Source organism: Odocoileus virginianus, chromosome 23, assembly GCF_023699985.2.
Source record: "Odocoileus virginianus isolate 20LAN1187 ecotype Illinois chromosome 23, Ovbor_1.2, whole genome shotgun sequence".
Classification (NCBI taxonomy): domain Eukaryota; kingdom Metazoa; phylum Chordata; class Mammalia; order Artiodactyla; family Cervidae; genus Odocoileus; species Odocoileus virginianus.
Genome location: NC_069696.1, coordinates 1255816 through 1265720, shown reverse-complemented (window position 1 = coordinate 1265720; position 9905 = coordinate 1255816). Strand labels below are relative to the sequence as shown.

Sequence of the window (9905 nt, the reverse complement as noted above, 5' to 3'; positions counted from 1 at the left end):
CTTCGCTCCCTCATGCCCCACTGACCTGTCTAGAAACCACTTTCCTGTCTTTCAACCACCCAGATAACTCTAAGGGAACCCATCTTGCCACCTATTTTCCTCTTTAAATCGCCTCTTCTCTTTGCTCTCCTACAAGAAGGACCACACCTTACCCATCCCTGTATCTTTCAAAGTGTGTGGCTCTGAGCATGGATCATAATAAGTGTTCTGTAAATGCTAGTTGAACTCCCTGCACTGTTTAATTAGCATAAAATATTAAAAAGGATCTCCAGGACTGATATCACAAGGAAATGATTGCTCAAAATCTGAGAGAGCTGTCAGCTGCTCTCCAATTTGTCAACACTGGGGTTAAAAAAAAAGCACTCACCCCAAGTCAAGGGAAGTTGCAAAGGGAAAGTCATGGGGCTGCTCTGCCAGAGGACAGTGACATCAGACCCAGTCACACACCCATTTGTCATTCGGCAGCCGTGACTGGTGTGACTCTCCAGGACTATTTCTAAATGACACTGCAATTTCTAATTTTTCAGGGTGTAACACTCCTGACTGGAATAGTAACATTTTTTGTTGTTGTTTAGTTGCTAAGTCGTGTCTAACTCTTTGCAACCCCATGAATGGTAGCCAGGCTACCAATCTGTTCATGGGATTTCCCAGGCAAGAATACTAGAGTGAGTTGCCATTTTCTCCTCCAGGGGATCTTCCTGACCCAGGGATCAAATCCAAGTCTCCTGAACTGGCAGGTGGAGTCTACCACTTGAGACACTAATATTTCCCCTAAAAACAGGGGAACGTAGATAAATACAGCTGGGACTCCCCATCTGATAAGAAGTCTCCTCCAGTGCCACGTGATCAGTCATGTCCAACTCTTTTCAACACCAAGGACTGTAGCCCAACAGGCTCCTCTGTCCATGAGATTTCCCAGGCAAGAACACTAGAGTGGGTTTCCATTTCCTTCTCAGGGGATATTCCCAGCCCAGGGGTTGAACTCACGTCTCCTGTGTCTCTTGCGTTGCAGGCGAACTCTTTACCTGCTGAGCCATCATCAATGGGAAGGGGGCTGTGTCAGCCACCAGCCGCAGCACAGGTGCTGTGGCCAGAGGGCTCAGGGCTGCAAGGTGATCAACCTTGACTCCTACTGTCACCACAAGGGCCGTTTTCTTCAGGAAACTCCCAAGTCAGAGGCCAAGTCATCAAGTTTCACATGTGACAGCTTTAACCCTGTGGCTTCAATAAATATTTTACATATTAAATGCAATGGTGCAGTTAACACTTCCAGTGCAGGGGGGCATAGGTTCGATTCCTGGTCAGGGAATAAGATATCCTGCATGCCTCAAGGTGGCCTACAAAATAAAATCAGACAAAATGAATAGAAGAATGCTGTTTGACATGAAAGCTGTAGACTGTCGCCCACAGTAGCCCTGAGCTACCTGAGTGTTTAGTCACAATGACATACAGTCTGGGGCCTAGCTGCATTGACATGATGGAGGCTCCACCAGCTGAAAACACATCTCTTCTGCCCCCACCCATGGCAACCTCTCCTTCCTCTGCCCTCTCACCACTCACTTGACAAAGATCCACAAGGTATCAGTCGGCAATTTTTGTGTTTGCCTATAAACATAGCAGAGACATTTCTTTGCCAACGAAGGTCTGTATAGTCAAAGCTATGGTTTTTCCAGTAATCACGCATGTGTGTGAGAGCTGGGCCATACAGAAGGCTAAATGCTGAAGAACTGATGCTTTTGAACTGTGGTGTTGGAGAAGATTTTTGAGAGTCCCTTGGACTGCAAGGAGATCTAATCAGTCAATCCTAAAGGAAATCAATCCTAAATATTCATTGGAAGGACTGCTGCTGAAGCTGAAGCTCCAATACTTTGGCCACCTGATGCGAAGAGCTGACTCATTAAGAAAAGACCCTGATGAAAAAAAAAAAAGAAAAGACCCTGATGCTGGAAAAGATTGAAGGCAAGAGGTGAAGGGGATGACAGAGTACAAGATGGTTGGATGACATCACCGATTCGATAGACATGAGTTAGAGCAAGCCCAGGAGATGAAGGACAGGAAAGCCTGGCACGCTGCAATCCATGGGGTTGCAAAGAGTCAGACACAACTGAGCGACTGAACAACAATAAACATATGGTGTTCTGTTGCCTTATCTCCCTAATCAGACCACCAGTTCCATGAAAACAGGAATGGAATTTTGGAAACAGCCTAGCTTCTCAGATGACACCCCGCTTCCAGGCATGAAGGGAGGACCCTTGGCAAAAGTGACACTTCAAATCCCTGAGCCTCAACCCCCCTGCCCAGTGGTGTGTTGAGCTCACCCCTCGCCCAGGGCAGCCTCACACCAAGGAGATGGAACCTCACTCCTAGACGCTGCTCTGTAACATCTTCTTAAATACTGATAAAAGGGGCGAGAGGGTCAAGGGACAGAGCCCTCACCTTCCTCCAGGATGGTGGCCACGGAAGGCCTCAGGAAGAGGCAGGATTGACTTGACCTGGGCAGGGTGGGTAGAGTTTTTTTTAATACTTCTGATTATTTTTTATTAAATATTTATCTATTTATTTGGCTACATCAGGTTTTAGTTGTGGCATGTGGAATCTAGTTCCCTACCAGAGATTGAACCCATCCCTACCAGAGATTGAATCCACATCCCTGCAGTAAGAGCTGGGAATCTTAGCCGCTAGACCACCAGGGAAGTCCCTACCTCTTTAACATTATAAAAGTAACATGTGTTCACAGTAGGAAGGAAAGTATGAACAAATCAAAATAAGAAAAGTCACCCATAGTCCTATTACCCAGAAACAACCACCATCAACAGTTTATAATGCTGCTTTCTTACCTTTTTAATAAATAGGCAATAAAATTTTTTTTTTTTATTATTTATTTATTTATTTTTAAAATATGGAATGTTTCACAAATTTGCGTGTCATCCTTGCACAGGGGCCATGCTAGGCAATATAATTTTTAAATAAAATTTTCTTATACCGGGGATTTTGTAGTCTGCCATTTTGGCTTTTGAATATATCAAAAGCGTTTTTCAATGCATTAATATTTTGGGGTTTTTGGTTTTTGTTCTCTACATATCTCACTTAAACTGACTTTAAAGTCTTTCTCCAGACTCCCCTGGTGTCCAGTGGTTAAGAATCCACCTGCCAATGCAGGCGACACAAGTTCGACCCCTGGTCCTGGAAGATTCCACATGTCGTGGGCAGCCAAGCCCGTGTGCCACAGCTGCTGAAGCTTGTGTGCCCTCCAGCCCATGCTCCATGAGAGAAACCACCACAGTGAGAAGCCAGTGTACCACAACTAGAGAAAGCCCATGCACAGTAACGAAGACCCAGAGCAGCCAAAAAATAAGTTAAAAAAATAGCACCTTTCAATACTACAAAGATAGCAGATCAACAGTATGTGAGGTACCTGACTTTTTAAAGTGTTCATACTCTTGGTCCAGTAAATTCCATCTCTAGGAACTAGCTTAAGGAAATCGTCTACAATGAGGGCAGAGATCTGCGTCCAAGATAATCACTGCAGCATTGTTTCTGATCATCAAATGAAAGCACAAGCACCCACAACATCCCAGTTTCAGAGATGAGTCAAAGAGATTTTGGCAAACACATGGGATGGATTATCACGTAGCCTGGAGAAACAGTGGTGAGGAACAGTTACAAATGACACAGGGAAATACTTGTAGTATAATCTTAAGTGAAATGAGACAATCTCAACTACCTGAAATAGACGTAAAAGAAAATATTGGAGAGAAAACCACTAACATCTTTTGCACTTATCTCCAGATGGCAGGAGGTTGTCACTTTCTTACCTACGCTTCCACATTGTTTGACAATGTGTTTACAATAGGATGTAATGTCTTTAAAGGGGGTGTTTACATTTTTAGGGGCTTCCCTGGTGGCTCAGATGGTAAAGAATCCTCCTGAAATGCAGGAGACTAGGGTTCCATCCCTGGGTGGGGAAAATCCCCTGGAGGAGAGGAAATGGTAACTCACTTCAGTAGTCTTGCCTGGAGAACTCCATGGACAGAGGAGCCTGGTGGTCTATAGTCCATGGGGTCCCAAAGAGTCAGACACAACTGAGCGACTTTCACGTCACTTCACTTCACATTTTTAACACTAGGAAAAATGGTGAGAGGGGAGAATAAGCACAGAATGTTATTGAGGATTTAATTTACAGGTGAAGTTGCAGATCTGAGAAGGAGGAAGAAGAATGAACTGTGATTTCCAGGAAAAGGAGAGATGCTTTCTTAATCCAGTCAGATTCTTGCTTTCCGAGGAGGAGATAGGGCGGGAAGTTGGGGGGAATGGAAAGAAAAATCCTAAAAGAGAACAGTTTTACCAAAAAAGTTGGATTTACTTTGTATACACCTTTCCAGTGAACCCAACTTAGCAATGCTTCTGTTTGTAATAGTCCCAAACTGGAAACTCCCTAAATGTCCATCCACAGTTGAATGGATAAAGACACTGTGGCGTACTTGCATGGTGGTTATCGCTTAGCTGTGAGAACGATCTATAACCGCACATCCAGTAGAGAGGAGCCTCACAAATACAGCGTTGAGTGAAAGAACTTCGACTCAGGAAAGTACTTGCTGGATACCCCATTTGCACAGAATACAAAACATGGCAGATCTGTGTTGTTAGAAGTCAGAAGAGTGTTCCCTTGGTGGGGGCAATGAGGGGAATGGCTAGAAAGGTGCATGAGAGGAGCTTTTGGAGTTCTAGTGATGTTCTATTTCTTAACCTGGGTCCTGGTGATGAGAGGGGGTGCTTCGTCTATGAATAAATATTGAACTGAGTGCTTATGATCTGAGTACTTTCTCTATGAATATTATATCAATATAAAGTTTTCAAAATGAAAAACGAAAAACAATAATGGTGCCTGGAAGCATACTTGGAACTTATCTTCCCTTAATTGGATAAAGGTCCTGAAAAGATACTGGGCTTCCTAGAATTTTTATTAATAATTCAAGTCTCTGAAGCAGTGTTCCAGACAAGGCAGCATCTAATTAATTTCAAACTCCTTGTTCTGAAACCCACTTCCTGCTCCAACTAGCTGCTTTAGACCAAATCTGCTTGCCCCTCACACAAGGGCACCCCCATGGGATCTTCCCAACCCAAGGATCAAACCCAAAACTCTTGCATCACCTGAATTGGCCAGCGGGTTCTTTACCACTAGTGTCATCTGGGAAGCCTGCGCCCCCACCTACCACTATTAATTAGATGACATAGTTTGATGTATACAATATATACAGATGTCAATGTGACATCACATGATGGGGTATAGTGTGACTTAATGGGAGGGAAAGAAAAGGTGTGAACACAGAGCTTATTTGGAGGTGACACTGTCTCATCCTCACTCTGAGGATCCTAACCCAGTGCCCAGCTTCGTTGACTACACTAAAGCCTTTGACTGTGTGGATCACAACAAACTGCGGAAAATTCTTAAACAGATGGGAATACCAGACCACCTTACCTGTCTCCTGAAAGACCTGTATGCAGGTCAAGAAGCAACAGTTAGAACCGGACATGAAAAAACAGACTGGTTCAAAATTGTGAAAGGAGTTCATCAAGGCTATATATTGTCACCCTGCTTATTTAATTTCTATGCAGAGTACGTCCTGCAACAAGCTGAGCTGGATGAATTACAAGCTGGAATGAAGACTGCTGGGAGAAATATTAATAACCTCAGATATGCAGATGATACCACTTATATGGAAGAAAGCAAAGAGGAACTAAAGAGCCTCTTGATGAGGGTGAAAGAGGAGAGTGAAAAAACCAGCTTAAAACTCAACATTCAAAAAACTAAGATCATGGCATCCAGTCCCATCAATTCATGTCATGGAAATAGTGACAGATTTTATATTCTTGGGCTCCAAAATCATTGTGGATGATGACTGCAGCTATGAAATTAAAAGATGTTTGCTCCTTGGAAGGAAAGCTATGACAAACCTACACAGTATATTAAAAAGCAGAGATATTACTTTGCCAACAAAGGCCCGTACAGTCAAAGCTATGGTTTTTCCAGTAGTCATATATAGATGTGAGAGTTGGGCCATAAAGAATGCTGAGCACTGAAGAAATGATGCTTTCAAATTGTGGTGCTGGAGAAGAATCTTGAGAGTCCCTTGGACAGCAAGGAGATCCAACAAGTGAATCCTAAAGGAAATCAAACTTGAATGTTCTTTGGAAGGACTGAAGCTGAAGCTGAAACTCCAATACTTAGGCCATCTGATGTGAAAAGCCAACTCACTGGAAAAGACCCTAATGCTGGGAGAGATTGAGGGCAGGAGGAGAAAGGGGCAACAGAGGATGAGAAGGTTGGGTGGCATCACCGACTCAATGGACATGAGTTTGAGCAAACTCCAGGAGATGGTGAAGGACAGGGAAGCCTGGTGCACTGCAGTCCATGGGTAGCAAAATGTCAGACATGACTGAGCAACTGAGCAAAAAAAACAAACCCAGGTACCTAAATCCAGAACTCCCACTGCTACACTCCTGGAACCACTCTGCAGTCCTGATATAGGGCTGGGTCTGGGATGCAAAGATGAGCAAAACTCCATCATTCTCTGCTCTCAAGTAGCTTACAGTCTAGTGACAAGAATGGCATAGATTTCAACAAATCATATAGCTACAAATGGTGATAAGATAGTGGTACTGTGGATATATACCTGCAACAGAGGATTCCAACCTAAATTGATGGGGGAAGGGGTGCCAACTGAGCTGAGTTCTAGAATAAATAGACTAAAATCAAGAAAAAGATGGGAGAAGCAGTTCGGGTCTTGGAATCAGCATGTGCAAAGGCCCAGTGGCCAGAGGAAGCTACCTATGAAGAACCCAAAAGATGGTTTGCATGGCTGGAACACAGAACACAAGGGAAACATGGGGGCTAATCAGGCTGCAGTGGTAAGAAGGTACCAGATGTGACGTGAATCCTTTCTGTTTTCAGGGCACTTTCACCACCACGAGGTGTTAGCAAGAGCCGGCAGAGTCCCAACCTGCAGGGGAAGAAGTGCGTGCTCTAGAAAGTGACTTGAGAAGCTACACAGGGAGGATGTGGAAAAGCCCGTGTTCACCCCTTGCTGTTGTCTCTTGGTCCCGTGTTCTCTGCACTGCACCCCTGTATCCAGTCTAAGTTGAGCCTTCCTAGGGCCCTGCCCTCGGGTCCAAGACGGAGGCTCCAGGTCACAAAGCTGGAAGACCTTCCTTCTCTAACACTCTCCCAGGGGGCGTCCTGAAAGTGCTGATGCATCCCTGAATCTCCAGCTACATTCTCCCTGCTTTATATCATGAAACACAGGCTGGAACCCTTTGAGCTCAGACTTCCTTGGTGGGAAAAGACTTTGGGATGATATGGTTTGGCTGGACATAGCAACCAGGCCTTTAATTCAGTTACTCCCCATTTCCAGATGTCAGCTTTGAAACACAGAAAATGCCCCTGGGCCAGTGACATCCTCTCATGGGAAGGTTTTGCTCACTCATTTGGGAACCAAGGGAACTTTCCCCTTATCTTTACGGCTTCCTGAAACACAACCATTCTCTATTTGAAATGGCCTCACCCACATTATAAAATGTTTGTTGATTATGGAAAAAGCACGTCTCTCTTTCTTTTTCCAAAAATGCTCAAGGACAAATTATTTTCTCCTAAATTTCCAGCCTTTCTCTTTCTAAAAAATGTGACTGAATTTACCTGCTATAATTTGCATGAAAAACATAAACATATCCTAAATCATGGGCCTTGAGCAAGCTGCCACCACCCTCCCTGAAGTCATTCAAAAAAGGTGGAGTTTCTTGCTGGATGAGAATGCCTTGGGACATCTGGGACACTGCCCTTTGTAGTCTGCAAGCAGTAGGATATAATTGTGCCTTGGACTGAAATTAATAGCTGCATCTACTTCCTCACAGAGTCTCAGAAATGGAAGAAGTTTCAGAGTCCCGGAGGTCAGAGTCTGCACCTACTTAATCCTCCACCTTGAGAAAGTTTCAGAACTTCTCTGGCCCTCTCTTTTCCATTAATAGCCAGATGTGTGTGTGTATAAGTGTATGTGTGTTTGTGTGTGTGTATAATTGTGTATGTGTGCGTGTGTTTAACTATAGTCTGTTTTTAAATTTTGAGCCAATATTAACATTTCAGGATCTCTTACATTAAAATGTGGACTTCCGGTTCACTTAGAAGATCAGCAGGAAGACTGGACCATGTTCTCATGGAAAATCAACAGAGGATGAGGGGCTTCCCTTTCTGGATCGGCATGTCCTCTAGAAGTTGTCAGTCCCTTCCAGCTGCTTTGTTGTCTCCAGCAATGAGGCCTGTTATCAGTTGCCATTTGTCATTCCACTTACTTTATTGTTTTTTTTTTAGAATACAGAAACATTTCTTTGTAGCTACTTTTCTATCAAAAGGGGAGAAAAATCAGACACACCAAGAGAGTTGAGTTTCAAGAAAAACAAGAGCTCATTCTTTGTAGAAGCTAAAAAGGATTCCTCTGCATTTGGTTAGCTTCTCTCCATGGTCCTGGTTACAATGCATGTAAATTTTGGAATATTTTCAGTTGAATATGAAAATTGTGTTGGTTTATATGTTTAGGAGCCAGCTTTCTTATAATTGAAGAAAAAAATTTTAAAGATCTTTTTAAAAACTGAAAATGGTTCATAAGTGACATTCTTTCATGCAAATAGTAGCTGGTTTAATGACTTCAACAATTAATACTCTTTCTACTTAAGGTGTCTAGAGAAGCTGCAAGTATAGATCAAGGAGCAATGAATGAATTTTTCTAATTCTACACAGATGTATAAATATAAATATATATGAAGTCTATATACTAGATCATGATTTTAGTTTTAGTGAAACTCGTCACGATTAGAAATAAAAGCCCTCAGAGACTTATTTCTCAAAGTAGGAATCATAAATTTCAGGATTTGGGTCCATAAAGAGTTGACTTACTGTGGTGCTGTTGCGCGGATACTCGCCAAAATTTAATCATATGGAGGAGTGTGAGACAGGCTGGAAAATATCATCTTTAACTGTGTGTCCAGTGAAAACCTGGAGTTCAGTTGTTAAAGAAAGAAGTCCAGAGTAAGTATTAGAGACTCAGCAGCAGACTCTCCCATAAAGAACATTATCCCTAATTGAGACTATGAATCTAATATAAGCTTGATCCCAAAACCAGACATAAACAATATAAGAAAAAAATCCCTGCCGGACTTAATCATGCACACACCTGTACATATGTGTGTGTGCTCGGTCGTGTCCAACTCTGCGACCCCATGGACTGTAGCTCACCAGGCTCCTCTGTCCATGGGATTTCCCAGGCAAGAATACTGGAGTGGGTTGCCATTTCCTCCAGAGGATCTTCCCAACCCAGGGATCAAACCCGCGTCTCCTGCATTGGCAGGCAGACTCTTTACTACTGCACCAGCTGGGAAGCCCCAGAATCATCCTTACTAATGTGCTAAATATATCGGTGTCACTATTCTGTAAACTGGTAAAAGCCCAAACACTTTTAAGCAAAGTAAGCAGCTCACAATTTTGTTTCTTTTCTACTGAACATTTTAAATGAGCCATTTCTTTAAATTTGCATCTGTATTATAGCCATTAACATCTCATTTCACAATTGTATTAGTCATATCTTAATGAAGCTGTAATGAGGCAATATTTTCCAATTTAAAGGCCTCTGATTGAAGCCTAAATTCTTATAGAGTAACGAGTAAAAGTAAAAAGTCCTAAACAAAATATTAGCAACTGAATACAACCATATGTTAAAAAAGATAATATATCATGACTAAGTTTTATTTATTCCAGAAATTTGAATTGTTTAACATTAGAAAATCTATCATTATCACATGACACAGTAACAAATTAAAAAATAAATTCTGAGCATCTCACCGACAAATTTACTGATTTA

General features: G+C 42.6%; 1 pseudogene; it reads right to left on the bottom strand.

The window, feature by feature from the left end:
- Nucleotides 1-2893: 2893 nt before the first annotated feature.
- On the bottom strand, nt 2894-2993 carry LOC139030704 (U6 spliceosomal RNA; annotated as a pseudogene).
- Between the last annotated feature and the right edge of the window lie 6912 nt (nt 2994-9905).